Raw genomic sequence first — 15,793 nt, 5'->3', positions numbered from 1 at the left:
TATATAACTGTTTGTAAATATATAAATAACTGATCGTAAATGTATAAATAACTGATAACAAATAAATGATAGTAAATGTATAAATAACTGATATTTAATATATAAATGATTGTTAGTAAATATAAATAACTGTTAGTAAATATATAAATAACTGTTAATAAATATATAAATAACTGATGGTAAAAATATACATAACTAATATTAAATATATAAATAACTGTTGGTAAATATATACATAACTGATAGTAAATGTATAAATAACTGATATTAAATATATATAAATAACTGTTAGTAAATATATAACTGTACATCGCCTTGAATTGTAGCAATAAGTTGGGCATTACCTAGATGAATTCCTCTTCAGAGTCCCAGTCCCATCACTTGCCTCCGGTACCCGTCACCTCTCCAGCCCTGTGCCCAGTGTGCGCCGGTCTCTCGGGGATAATGACACTCACACTGGACTTGTCAGTTGCACTTTTCTCTTTCCCCAGGGATGGAACCCACACAGAAATTCCTGTGTCTGCGCTGAGCAGCTCCCTCCCTGTGGCTGCTAAGTCACCAGCTGTAAGGAGATGGCACGGAACATGTTACTGAGTGTACTGCGAGTCTGACTGCCTATCTGTAGGTGGGCAGGTGGGAGTACAATCTGTGCCCATCCTGGCAGCAGGCGAGAGCCTGACTCGTCTCCCATAGGATGGGTGCACAGCTCTGGCCAGCCTGCTACATCTTATTTACATCAACATGTTCTTCTCTCTCCACCAGCTCCAGTGATATATCAGATGAATGTTCTGTAGTGCTGCTCGCTAGTGCGGGGGGATTCCACGCCACTTATACATCGCAACTTAGGGCTCAATTCAGACCAGATCGCTCTGCTGCAGCCTGAGGGATTATCGAACGATGGTCCGCAGTGCACATGCTCGAACCGTCACAAGTTAAGTGACAGGCACCTGGCATTTAGGGGAGGCATTTTTTGGTGGTGCCCCGAAAAAAACGCAGGTCTTGCCTGGCCATTGGGTGGGAGGGAGGGCCGGCTATCGCAACGCTGACTAAGTCAATAGGTTGACACCTACTGGTTGATAGGCAAATGGTTGACACATGGAAAATGTCAACATGCATTAGGCCGGCATGTTGAAAAGGTAGACGCAAGCAAAATGTTGACATTGACATGGTTGACATGAAAAAGGTTGACATAAGTTTTTTGAATATGGCCAATAGTACATATATGAGTGAGGCCGTCCTGCAATGATCTCCTTCTACCGTTTTGAACACTGTCCGTACGTAAGGTGATTGACAGGAAGCAGGGGCTAGAACTGTTGGGGCCCGGGACTGACCTACAGTCCGGGCCCCCAGCGGCACTGCGCTACATCCCCCCCCCCCCGCCCGCCCCCGCCCGCACGTGCCTGCCCCCGCCTCCCCATTACCGTTACTTACCATCACCCGGCTCCTTCAGCCTCCACCGTCAGTCAGGTCCGGAGCGCACACTGCAGCCTGCAGAGCGTCGAGCTCCTCTGTGTCCTAGGCTCGGCACGCTGCAGGCTGCACTGTGCATGCCTGGCTGGTGGGCCGCCGGCGTCGGGAGGGGGAAAATAGCCGACGGGCGTCGGGAACCCGACGTCGGGTGAATGCCTGTCAGGATCCCGACTGTTGGGACCCAGTCCGGCATCCCCCCCCCCCCCCCCTTTGCTCCCCCCTTCCCCGTGGTAAAAAATTCTGAATTTTGCTGGTCCGCGGGGAGGGGCTAAATGACACGAATCGTGTCATTTTGAGTCATTTAGCCCCTACCCCCATCCACAGACCCGCAAATTAATGTGGCTGCCGGTCGCGGAGGCGGGGCTTAGTGACATCAGCCTCACCCCGCCCCCAAAACAGAGCCTCGTCCAGCCACCCTTTCACTCCTCTCCGGGCTTCTCCCGTAGAGGAGTTTTCAAAAGTAGGCAGGTATGAGCAAGTGAGAGCTTTATTAAGAAATCTCCAGGGTTTTTTAAAGCGGCAATCATTTACACCAGTTTGATTTCTTACCAAATCTCTCACTTTCTGAATCTCTTGTCCTATTACATTTCCCTCAAAGTTTGATACATCTCCCCTCACTCATGTCCCTGTTATTCTGTGACATGTTGGTTTGGGCCACAGACAGGATGACACCCCTACTGTAATGTGTAGGTGCCAGGTCTACTATTACGCAGGTGTTTGTTTTATTGAAGGTGAGAAAGACGCACAGTATACCATTATCTCGGCTTTGAAGAACAGGAACCCGCCTGACCACTCCGGATGCGCGTGGGGCAAATCACTTGTTTGCATATCGTCTATTTAGAATAGAATTAAGACTATTTTCGTCAATTTTGTTTATTTTCTAATGTTACCAGCTAATTATTATGTCCCATTATGTTTTCGGAGCCAGTCATGTTGACATAATTCGCCAGATTTGGAAACGAGTGGGCGGGACAATATGTCGGCCTGTTTATCAGGGAAAGATTACTTAAACACAGCGAGCTGTTGCCACAGCGACGTGACCGCTCTCAACAAGGCCGTGCTAGCCGTGCCCAGAGCTGCTGACAGGCCAAGGTATTGAGACTTCCCTAATTAGCTGGTAATTAGTTGTGTTGTGTGCCAGGGCATCTCAGGAAACAAATGGTTTAATTGCATAAAGGCACATGCTATAATTCTTCTTAATTCCAACAGTGTTTTCTTATATCCATCTGTATAGCCAGAGAATTAGGGGCTATTTACTAAGATGAGAGTTCTAGTGAAGAAGAGATGTTGCTATAGGCAACCAGTTAGATTCTACTTACTTATTAAGCACCTTCTGGAAGATAATATAGAGGGCCAGATGCACTAAACTTCAAAAGTGATAAAATGGAGAGTGATAAACAGCCAGCCAATCAGCTCCTGCCTCACATGTCACAGACTGTGGGCGGGATTCTTTAAAATCCGCAGCCCAGTATCGCCGGCATTCGCATTTCTAATGACCGCATATTCTCTAAAATATGCGGTCATTAACGCAAGGGACAGCTCTTGCGATAAGAGCTGTCCCTTGCGATGCGGCGCCGTTGCTGGACTTCCGGGTCTATGACCCGGGAGTCCGTCTGCGCATGCGCAGACCGACGCTCCGGCCGCGGGGCATGCTGGGAGGGATCCGTGATGGATCCCTCACACAGCGCTGTGGTAAGAAGCCCATAGGCTTCTGCAGGGGATCGCCAGCTTTTTCTGGCGATTCCCTCCGCAGCGCTGACACTGCGAAGGGAGGTTAGAGAATACAGAAATACAGAAATGCGGTAAAAACCCCGATAACGGGGTTTTTACCGCATTTCTGTGATAGAGAATCTCGCCCTGTGTTTGAAAAATGTCAGACAGAAGCTAATTGGTTGGTTGTTTATCACTCTCCGGGCAGGATGTTCTAAAATCCGCAGCCCAGCTCCGCCCCCCTTCACCTGCATAATTATCGCATATGCTATAACATATGCGATAATTATGGCAAAGGACAGCTCTTGCGTTAAGAGCTGTCCTTTGCGGTGAAAGTCAGCGGGTCCCGGCAGGTCCCGGCGGCTCCCCCCTCCCTCCCTTACCCGGCGCAGCACCCGGAAGAGGATCACAGTGCAGGGAGGAGGAGGTCATAGGACTGGGCAGCACAGCACTGTCCGGACACAGGTGAGGGGGGGGGGGGGGGCGGTGCAGGGCGGCGGGGGGGGGGTGCGGGGTGGCAGTGGGTCACGGTAGAAGCCCATAGCGATGCCCACCGCCGCGGTAACCCGGCGGGGGGATGTTTAGAGCATCCAAAAATGCGGTACCGCATTTTTAGTTTAGAGAATCTCCCCCTCCATCTGATTGTTTGCCCATAGCAACATCCATCTTCAATAGAACTCCCATCTTAGTAAATAAACCTCTTGGGGGCAGATTTACTAAAGCTTCTAAAAAAGAAAATAAGTTATGTAGCAACCAATCAGATTCTAGGATGCAATTGAGAAATGACATCATCTGATTGGTTGCTATGGGCAAAATCCTCTCATTTCATTTTTAGAAGTTTTAATAAATTTACTCCTTAGTTTTTACTTCAACTTATTCATGCCAATGGCTCCAGTATGCAAATGAAGCGATTACTATTAGTACTCTGTATTTATAAGGCACCACATAAATCTGCAGCATGGTAGGCTACAGTATAACAAACACACACTGACAGGCAACCAATGGGCAGACAGGAAGCAAATGACAGTGCATAGTGGGTTAGAGGCAGGTTCATGGCTGTAACTAAGGAGGGTATCAGATCAGACAGCCAGTTCGGAACTAGGATCTCAATCCCCAGGTCCATCGGTTTCACATTAAACCTGGGTCGCCCATAATACAGAGGGCAACCCGGGTTTATCCCTTCTTAAAACCCGGGTCGAAGTCTCAGGTTGGTCAACCCGCATTATAAGCCTTTGTGCTTTGACACCACACCTGGACCCAGGTCAAAGCATCAGCAAACCGGCAATTACCTGGTTCCGAGGTGCAGTGTGAAAGGGGTGTAAGAGGTGTTCCAGGGCCAGGGGATGGCCCTGTAGCACTTGCAGATGGCTTTCCAAGTGCCTGGGATGGACCCTGCAACCTTAAGTATCCTAAAGAAAAAAGTCTTTCTCCGACAGTGGTGGTCTACAATGTCCTAGTGAAGGTCAAACGGGATCTGACACTTCACAGGGAAGAGCAAACTTTTTGCCCCACCCACTTGGTGCCATCTTGCTGCACTGCCTCATTCCCAGTCAGTGTCCGCTGCGGAGGAGAAATAGAAGCAGGTCCATATGGTCTGTGGAGGCCACAAATTTCCGACCTCGTATGTTTACAAATGAGGTCGGAAAGTTTTTGTTCTCTACAGTTGAAAATTCAGTCTTTAAAGAAAAAAAAAGTCCTTTGTGTGACAATTTTCCGCATCTTCCAACACACATTCATGTCATTGTGTGTCACCCAGGTTGGTGTCATTGACAAAATTCCATCCAGTGGTGAAGCCATAAATAATAGTCCCTCAGACAATGAGGGCACCAGCCTGAGGAGAGCCAGCTATGGGACCGCTCAGTACGTATATATATATACAGCGGCACCACACTAATGTGACACAGCCGCGGCTGCGGCCGCAGAATGGAGCTTTACACTTGCCCAGATTCCTGCCATTCCACATAAGCATTCCTGACACACGTCACACCTACACCCATGGAACGGGGCACAAAAGATTTGTGTATTGTGCTTGGGTGATTATTCTGCTTGGCCAGCTCTGCCCCAGGATACAAGGAGGCCGGGGTCCTGGCAGCGAGGAGACAAAGAGATGCTTAACGCTGAATAAAGGTCACAGCTAAGTTATAATGGAACTCAATGGGGGGAGAAGCATCAAAGCTTGGACAGAGAGATAGTGGGGAGGGATAAAGTTGCAAACCAATCAGATCCTGTCGTTTTCAAACACAGCCTGTAACATGGCGGTTAGATGCTGATTGGCTGGTACTGAGGGCCTAATTCAGACCTGATCGCATGGCAAATTTGTTCTCAAAATGGACAAAACAATGCTGCACTGCAGTTGGGGCAGATGTAACATGTGCCGAGAGAGTTATATTTGGGTGGGTTGTGTTGAAACTGAAATCTAAATGGCAGTGTAAAAAAATAAATAAAGCAGACAGTATTTACCCTGCACAGAAACAAAATAACTCACCCAAATCTAACTCTCTCTGCACATGTAACATCTCCCCCACCTGCATTGCAGCATGGTTCTGCCCATCTGCAAAAAATTGCAGCTTTGATAACAGCTCTGAATTAGGCGATAGATTCTACCACATCTTTTACTTATCTACTTTTCAATGGTCCCCTCCAGCAGATGGCGTAGGCCTGGCTGGTATCATACGCCAGGCGTCCCCCCTGCTGCTCTGTGGTTCGCCCAGTACCCTCATGCTGTGTTCTGACCCTGCACTCTGAGCCGTGCTACCAAAATTCCTCTCTGAAAAAGCCACATTCACTTTACAGTCAGCGGGGTCAGTGTCAATCCGAGGGGCTGCACTGGTGACAAGTCCCCATTCAGGCAGCTCCCTGCCTGCGTCTGAGAACAAACAGCCGACACAGATTAGTTCAAGAGCACAAGGAGCTGTAAATAGCACCCGGGGGAAGCGCTCAGATTCAGCCAAGAGAACAACAACTGAGAACTACGCTCGCCACGCTTCGGGCTCGGTGGCTCGCTGCGCTCGCCACACTATATAAAGTCAACTCAACGCCGACGTGGATAGTGGGGGTATGAAAAGGTCGGGAGGACGCGTTCTGCCGCCGCTCGCCACGCTTCGGGGTGGCGTGGATAGTGGGGGTGTGCCTAAAAATCACATTGCATGTCATTGCAGTGTTAATATCTACTTAATGGCATTGCACCCTATAAAATGGCATGCGATCGCATGTCAATTTGCGTGAGGTGCGATGGCATGCGATGCGATAAGCCCGGGGTGAGAGAGCAGTGAATAAATTACTTAGGAAGATCGCATCGCACGGCACTAAAACGGGACAAGCGATGCGATGCGATTTCCTTACGCAGACTAGCCCACTAAGCAAATTGCTTAGTGGGCTCCCTGGTACTACATAAGTACCGAAATATAATACAGCATTACAGGTAGAACAGCAGGAAGCAGCTCAGCTCACATGGCCCGAATATATGGTATATACTGCGTCATTCTGCATTATACTATAGGAGAAATATAATACAGCATTACAGGTAGAACAGCAGGAAGCGGCTCCGCTCACATGGCCCGAATATATGGTATATACTGCGTCATTCTGCATTATACTATAGGAGAAATATAATACAGCATTACAGGTAGAACAGCAGGAAGCGGCTCAGCTCACATGGCCCGAATATATGGTATATACTGCGTCATTCTGCATTATACTATAGGAGAAATATAATACAGTATTACAGGTAGAACAGCAGGAAGCGGCTCTGCTCACATGGCCCGAATATATGGTATATACTGCGTCATTCTGCATTATACTATAGGAGAAATATAATACAGTATTACAGGTAGAACAGCAGGAAGCTGCTCTGCTCACATGGCCCGAATATATGGTATATACTGTATCATTCTGCATTATACTATAGGAGAAATATAATACAGCATTACAGGTAGAACAGCAGGAAGCTGCTCCGCTCACATGGCCCGAATATATGGTATATACTGCGTCATTCTGCATTACACTATAGGAGAAATATAATACAGCATTACAGGTAGAACAGCAGGAAGCGGCTCAGCTCACATGGCCCGAATATATGGTATATACTGCGTCATTCTGCATTATACTATAGGAGAAATATAATACAGCATTACAGGTAGAACAGCAGGAAGCTGCTCCGCTCACATGGCCCGAATATATGGTATATACTGTATCATTCTGCATTATGCTATAGGAGAAATATAATACAGCATTACAGGTAGAACAGCAGGAAGCGGCTCAGCTCACATGGCCCGAATATATGGTATATACTGTATCATTCTGCATTATACTATAGGAGAAATATAATACAGCATTACAGGTAGAACAGCAGGAAGCTGCTCCGCTCACATGGCCCGAATATATGGTATATACTGCGTCATTCTGCATTATACTATAGGAGAAATATAATACAGCATTACAGGTAGAACAGCAGGAAGCTGCTCCGCTCACATGTCCCGAATATATGGTATATACTGCGTCATTCTGCATTATACTATAGGAGAAATATAATACAGCATTACAGGTAGAACAGCAGGAAGCTGCTCCGCTCACATGGCCCGAATATATGGTATATACTGCGTCATTCTGCATTATACTACAGGAGAAATATAATACAGCATTACAGGTAGAACAGCAGGAAGCTGCTCCGCTCACATGGCCCGAATATATGGTATATACTGCGTCATTCTGCATTATACTATAGGAGAAATATAATACAGCATTACAGGTAGAACAGCAGGAAGCGGCTTAGCTCACATGGCCCGAATATATGGTATATACTGCGTCTTTCTGCATTATACTATAGGAGAAATATAATACAGCATTACAGGTAGAATAGCAGGAAGCGGCTCAGCTCACATGGCCCGAATATATGGTATATACTGCGTCATTCTGCATTACGCTATAGGAGAAATATAATACAGCATTACAGGTAGAACAGCAGGAAGCGGCTCAGCTCACATGGCCCGAATAAATGGTATATACTGCGTCATTCTGCATTACACTATAGGAGAAATATAATACAGCATTACAGGTAGAATAGCAGGAAGCGGCTCAGCTCACATGGCCCGAATATATGGTATATACTGCGTCATTCTGCATTATGCTATAGGAGAAATATAATACAGCATTACAGGTAGAACAGTAGGAAGCGGCTCAGCTCACATGGCCCGAATATATGGTATATTATGCGTCATTCTGCATTATACTATAGGAAAAAATATATTACAGCATTACAGGTAGAACAGCAGGAAGCGGCTCAGCTCACATGTCCCGAATATATGGTATATACTGCGTCATTCTGCATTATGCTATAGGAGAAATATAATACAGCATTACAGGTAGAACAGCAGGAAGCTGCTCCGCTCACATGTCCCGAATATATGGTATATACTGCGTCATTCTGCATTACGCTATAGGAGAAATATAATACAGCATTACAGGTAGAACAGCAGGAAGCTGCTCCGCTCACATGTCCCGAATATATGGTATATACTGTGTCATTCTGCATTACGCTATAGGAGAAATATAATACAGCATTACAGGTAGAACAGCAGGAAGCGGCTCAGCTCACATGGCCCGAATATATGGTATATACTGTGTCATTCTGCATTATGCTATAGGAGAAATATAATACAGCATTACAGGTAGAACAGCAGGAAGCTGCTCCGCTCACATGTCCCGAATATATGGTATATACTGTGTCATTCTGCATTATGCTATAGGAGAAATATAATACAGCATTACAGGTAGAACAGCAGGAAGCGGCTCAGCTCACATGGCCCGAATATATGGTATATACTGCGTCATTCTGCATTATACTATAGGAGAAATATAATACAGCATTACAGGTAGAACAGCAGGAAGCGGCTCAGCTCACATGGCCCGAATATATGGTATATACTGCGCCATTCTGCATTATGCTATAGGAGAAATATAATACAGCATTACAGGTAGAACAGCAGGAAGCTGCTCAGCTCACATAGCCCGAATATATGGTATATACTGCGTCATTCTGCATTATGCTATAGGAGAAATATAACACAGCATTACAGGTAGAACAGCAGGAAGCGGCTCCGCTCACATGGCCCGAATATATGGTATATACTGCGTCATTCTGCATTATACTATAGGAGAAATATAACACAGCATTACAGGTAGAACAGCAGGAAGCGGCTCAGCTCACATGGCCCGAATATATGGTATATACTGCGTCATTCTGCATTACGCTATAGGAGAAATATAATACAGCATTACAGGTAGAACAGCAGGAAGCGGCTCAGCTCACATGGCCCGATTATATATGGTATATACTGCGTCATTCTGCATTACGCTATAGGAGAAATATAATACAGCATTACAGGTAGAACAGCAGGAAGCTGCTCAGCTCACATGGCCCGAATATATGGTATATACTGCGTCATTCTGCATTATACTATAGGAGAAATATAATACAGCATTACAGGTAGAACAGCAGGAAGCGGCTCAGCTCACATGGCCCGAATATATGGTATATACTGCGTCATTCTGCATTATGCTATAGGAGAAATATAATACAGCATTACAGGTAGAACAGCAGGTAGCGGCTCAGCTCACATGGCCCGAATATATGGTATATACTGCGTCATTCTGCATTACGCTATAGGAGAAATATAATACAGCATTACAGGTAGAACAGCAGGAAGCTGCTCAGCTCACATGTCCCGAATATATGGTATATACTGCGTCATTCTGCATTACGCTATAGGACAAATATAATACAGCATTACAGGTAGAACAGCAGGAAGCTGCTCCGCTCACATGTCCCAAATATATGGTATATACTGCGTCATTCTGCATTACGCTATAGGACAAATATAATACAGCATTACAGGTAGAACAGCAGGAAGCTGCTCCGCTCACATGGCCCGAATATATGGTATATACTGCGTCATTCTGCATTACGCTATAGGAGAAATATAGTACAGCATTACAGGTAGAACAGCAGGAAGCGGCTCAGCTCACATGGCCGGAATATATGGTATATACTGCGTCATTCTGCATTACGCTATAGGAGAAATATAATACAGCATTACAGGTAGAACAGCAGGAAGCGGCTCAGCTCACATGGCCCGAATATATGGTATATACTGCGTCATTCTGCATTACGCTATAGGAGAAATATAATACAGCATTACAGGTAGAACAGCAGGAAGCTGCTCCGCTCACATGGCCCGAATATATGGTATATACTGCATCATTCTGCATTATACTATAGGAGAAATATAATACAGCATTACAGCTAGAACAGCAGGAAGCTGCTCCGCTCACATGGCCCGAATATATGGTATATACTGCGTCATTCTGCATTATACTATAGGAGAAATATAATACAGCATTACAGGTAGAACAGCAGGAAGCGGCTCAGCTCACATGGCCCGAATATATGGTATACACTGCGTCATTCTGCATTATACTATAGGAGAAATATAATACAGCATTACAGGTAGAACAGCAGGAAGTGGCTCAGCTCACATGGCCCGAATATATGGTATACACTGCGTCATTCTGCATTACGCTATAGGAGAAATATAATACAGTATTACAGGTAGAACAGCAGGAAGCTGCTCCGCTCACATGGCCCGAATATATGGTATATACTGCGTCATTCTGCATTACGCTATAGGAGAAATATAATACAGCATTACAGGTAGAACAGCAGGAAGCGGCTCAGCTCACATGGCCCGAATATATGGTATATACTGCGTCATTCTGCATTACGCTATAGGAGAAATATAATACAGCATTACAGGTAGAACAGCAGGAAGCGGCTCAGCTCACATAGGGCCTTATTCTAGTTCACTCTTTTTGACAAAATCCTTCTTAGATGGACAGAACCATGGCCCTTATTCTGATCGGTGCGGCCGGATCCGAATATGCGGCCAGCACCGTGCGTCCTAAACCCCGCCTTCCATACGGATCGCCAATTTCGTCCGTACGCGGTAAGAAGCTGTCCGAACGGACCGCACGTGTATTTCTCATGAATACACCTCCTCCATCTCAGGGAACCTCCCCCATCATTCGATGATCGCAGACCATCGAATGCAGGACCGAGTGGCCAGGCAGCTCCCGCAACCTCAGACCACACGGGCATTTCTTCGTGCAAAAGCAGGGATCTGGGCGGGCAGCTGACATCCGGCAATGTCATATGTCCGCCCCCTACACGTGCGTCACGCCGCATTACCATACGTACGCCCAGCGTTTGCATGGGAACGCCCATGAAATGCGGGGTGTAAACATATGGTAATGAGCCCAAACAGCCCTTCACACCCCTCTCCACCCCCTGTTCGTAGTGTACACATTTCATGCGGAATGTGGCCGTGCGTCCCGCTCGCACATGCGCAGAGACACCTCTGCACATGCGCAGACACAAAACATCGGCGGCACGAACGCACGCAGATATTACCGCACCAACCAGAATAAGGGCCCATGTACACTGCAGGTGGGGCAGATGTTACTTGTGCAGAGAGAATTAGATTTGGGTGGGGTTTTACTTCAAAGTGAGATCTACATTGCAGTGTAAAAATAAAGCAGCCAGTATTTACCCTGCACAGAAACAAAATAACTCACCCAAATCTAATTCTCTCTGCACATTTTACATCTGCCCCCCTGCAGTGCGCATGGTTTTATCCATCTAAGAAGGATTTTGCCAGAAAGAGTAAACTAGAATAAGGCCCTCTGTTTGGTTGCTATGCAACATCCCCTCTTTTCATTTATAGAAGCTTTAGTAAATTTGCACCTTAAATTTACCTCAAAAATTGTCTCCCACAAAACTGAAATGTCAGCTAAGTCTGACTGAAACTACGAATCCCTCCCTGTAGCTTCCAGTTAATCATTTATAATGCATGTTTGCCCAGCCAGAGATAACATACAAACCTTTCTTCTGGTCATGGGTGCAACACAACAATATCACCACTGTGCTGTAACTCATAGCATACCTACATTTACCCTTGTAACATGACAGTTATGAGCTAATTAACTGTCTCCAATGCTTAGTACATAAACCCCTGTCACCTATACCCAACTTTATATCTTTCCCTGAGCCCAAACATTTGTCAAATCTCAAGATTAACACAAGGGCCAGGCCTGATACCAGCACCCCTTTCACCCCAGCCAAAGTTCCCGGGTTGGCACCGGGAACAACTCGCGACTAACGCTGATGTGAAAGGTACCCGATCCAAATTCCCAGGAAAATTTGCCATGATTTCAAACCTGCTAGCTCGCAGGGTTTCTCCTGCGACCAGCCCATGTTACTGGCTGGTGTGAAAGATAGTTACTCGGGTCCGGGCAGTAAGCGGCGGGCAGCGAGGTCCAGGCAGCGAGCAGCGAGGTCCGGGCAGTGGGCGGCGGGGTACAGACTGCCAGGATCCGGACAGCAGCGCATGGGCGCTTGTATCGCTATTTGCCGGGCGGTGGGACGGGAAGCGCTGGATTTGAAAATATATTGAAAAGACTGGCCGAACATTCTCAGCCAATCAGCATCCGGCCAGTCTTTTCAATATGTTTTCAAATCCAGTAGCACTTCCCGCCCCGCTGCCTGGCAAATAGGACTACAAGCACCCAGCCGCTGCTTCCTGGAACCCGCAGTCTGGACCCCGCTGCCCGCCACCCACTGCCTAGACCCCGCTGCCTGGATGCCGCTGCCCACCTCACACCAAAAAATGCAGGGACAATGGTGGTGTGAAAGGGGCCAACCAGGGAATGTCCCTGGTTGATCCAGGGATCATTTTCCTGGGTAAGTCCCTGCATTTTTTTGGTGTGAAAGGGGTATTAGATGCTGATTCCCCTTAATAGGGTGCTTTGAGCCTGGTGGAACGCGTCGTAGAATGAAATTTATACACATTTGGGGCCTGATTCAATACCGCTCGGAACGGGGCGAATACTACACCATTCCGATGGTGGTCTGATAAAAGTCAGTTTAGATTGGCTCTTATTTCCAAAAGGGGAGAGAAATCATTCATGTTCAGCGACCATAGAATTATCTCTCTCCCCTTTGGCTGCATGCGAGGGAATGTGGTCACGTACATCCCCTCGCATGGTACCAAGGGGATTCGGGGTGTGTGGGGGGGGGAGGGGGCGAACATTCGTCAGGGCTGCGAGCCCTGAAACGCAGCCCTGACAGCGAACGACCGCTGTTTAGCATGCCTTACAGAATCACCCCCTTTTGGTATGTGTGTGTGTTAGTTTCCCCTGTATACGGTACTTGTGAGGGCCCAATATTGCTGCCAATGGGAGCACTAATGTCTTACTGCTCCTTCCTGACATTCAGAGCTACAGCCAGGCACAATGATATGACACAGCGGGTGACATTCTATGGGATGCGATTTTCGTTTTTTGGCGTTAATTAGACCACAAAATGGCGATATCGCATTTTTCCATTAAATCGCCAATTTAATGGGATGCGCTAAGGGACTGAAATCGCATATTATGTGCGTTAAGGTATGCTGAGTAAAAGTGCGAGATTAATTCGCATTTTTATCGCATCCAGATGTTTTCGTACAGAAAAGTATACAAATCGCTTATTTAATGCAATGCGCATTTGCACATCGCACTTTTTAGGTGCCTAATTATCGCACTTATTTCAGACCAGGGTCTGTTTGGCGAATTAGCCAGAACCCTGCACAGATCGCAATGTTCTGTGCAGGGTTCTGGTGTAAAAAAATAAAACAAAGGGTTAAAATAAAAAAAAAACGAGCGCGGGGTCCCCCGCCCGAGCATAACCAGCCCCGGGCTCATTGAGCCGGTGCTGGTGACATAAAATCAGGGTCCCCGACAAATCGGGGTCCCCTTGATTTCATGAAACCAGCACCAGGCTCAAGGTCCGGCGCTGGTTCCCAAAATAAGGAGGACAAAATGACTAGGGGTCCCCCGTATTTTAAGAACCAGCACCGGACACAACCAGCCAGCAGGGTAATGCCACAGCCGGGGGAAACTTATTATATAAGCTCCCGCGGCCAAAGCATTAACCCCCTGGCTGGTCAGCATGGGCAGGGGTCCTTGGGAAGTGGGGACCCCCCCCAAATGAAGGGGTCCCCCCCCTCCAGGACTTACCAGCCCATGCTGATAGTCCGGGGCTGTCCCCGATGCCCCTGGGCGGTGGGCATCGGGCTGATGGCTTATGTAAAAAAAAGAATAAAAACTATTGTTTTGTACTGGCGAACTATGAGTCCCAGCAAGCCTACCCCGTATGCTGGGACTTGGAGAACCACAAGTCCCAGCATGCGGGGCATTAAAGGGCCCGCTGGCACTTGTAGTTCTGCAGTACAAAAAATGGTTAACAAAAACACACTGACACACTGTAAAATAAAAGTTTAATACACACAAAACACACACACTGATACTTACCTACCTTGAGCCCGTAGGTCGGTCCCTGGATCCTGGGTCCGGGCTCCGGGGCTCCAGGGCAGAAGAGTCCGGTTCCAGGACTGGACCTGGGGTTCCGGGGCTCCTGGGCTGCAGAATCCGGGGTCCGGGATCCGAGGTAGTCCCCAGGGGTACCTAAGGAAGGAAATACAACTCACCTGGTCCCCGGCGACGACCTCGCCATCCTCTCCGGTGACAGCGCTGCTCCCATCTGGTACCCGGCTCGCAGGACTTTGACAGGCGCAGAGATGTTTCCTCCTCAGCGTCTCGACACAGAATGATTTCTGGCCAATCAGGAGCCGAGAAAGTCGGCTCCTGATTGGCCAGAAATCATTCTGAATACAGACGCCGAGGAAGAAACATCTCTGCGCATCTAGAGTAGAGATGTTACTTCCTCGGCGTCTGTATTCAGAATGATTTCTGGCCAATCAGGAGCCGACTTTCTCGGCTCCTGATTGGCCAGAAATCATTCTGTGTCGAGACGCCGAGGAGGAAACATCTCTGCGCCTGTCAGAGTCCTGCGAGCCGGGTACCAGATGGGAGCAGCGCTGTCACCGGAGAGGATGGCGAGGTCGTCGCCGGGGACCAGGTGAGTTGGATTTCTTTCCTTAGGTACCCCTGGGGACTACCTCGGATCCCGGACCCCGGATTCTGCAGCCCAGGAGCCCCGGAACCCCAGGACCAGCCCCGGAACCAGGACCAAGGCCCCGGAACCGGACTCTTCTGCCCTGGAGCCCCGGAGCCCGGACCCAGGATCCAGGGACCGACCTACGGGCTCAAGGTAGGTAAGTATCAGTGTGTGTGTGTTTTGTGTGTATTAAACTTTTATTTTACAGTGTGTCAGTGTGTTTTTGTTAACTATTTTTTGTACTGCAGAACTACAAAAGCCAGCGGGCCCTTTAATGCCCCTCATGCTGGGACTTGTGGTTCTCCAAGTCCCAGCATGCGGGGTAGGCTTGCTGGGACTCATAGTTTGCCAGTACAAAACAATAGTTTTTATTCTTTTTTTTACACAAGCCATCAGCCCGATGCCCACCGCCCAGGGGCATCGGGGACAGCCCCGGACTATCAGCATGGGCTGGTAAGTCCTGGAGGGGGGGGACCCCTTCATTTGGGGGGGGTCCCCACTTCCCCAGGACCCCTGCCCATGCTGAACAGCCAGGGGGTTAATGCTTTGGCCGCGGGAGCTTAT

At 47.7% G+C, this 15,793-nt stretch overlaps 1 protein-coding gene across 4 annotated transcripts in view; it reads right to left on the bottom strand.

The window, feature by feature from the left end:
- The window catches only part of MAG (myelin associated glycoprotein), a 93,477-nt gene that overhangs the window by 60,385 nt on the left and 17,299 nt on the right, over positions 1-15,793 (bottom strand). For 2 of the 4 annotated variants that reach the window (XM_083162093.1, XM_083162090.1), the window contains exon 2: positions 345-562. The exons of 1 other annotated variant lie outside the window; for it this stretch is intronic. The gene's annotated coding sequence lies outside the window, so the exon portion shown is untranslated. Of the gene's footprint in view, positions 1-344; positions 822-15,793 lie in introns of those variants that run through there. One more of the 4 variants, XM_083162091.1, reaches the window with a different exon arrangement.

This window comes from Crinia signifera, chromosome 19 (assembly GCF_055691185.1).
Source record: "Crinia signifera chromosome 19, ASM5569118v1, whole genome shotgun sequence".
Taxonomy (NCBI): domain Eukaryota; kingdom Metazoa; phylum Chordata; class Amphibia; order Anura; family Myobatrachidae; genus Crinia; species Crinia signifera.
Note: the sequence above shows the minus strand (reverse complement) of the source record. Positions and strands in the feature narration are given on the sequence as shown.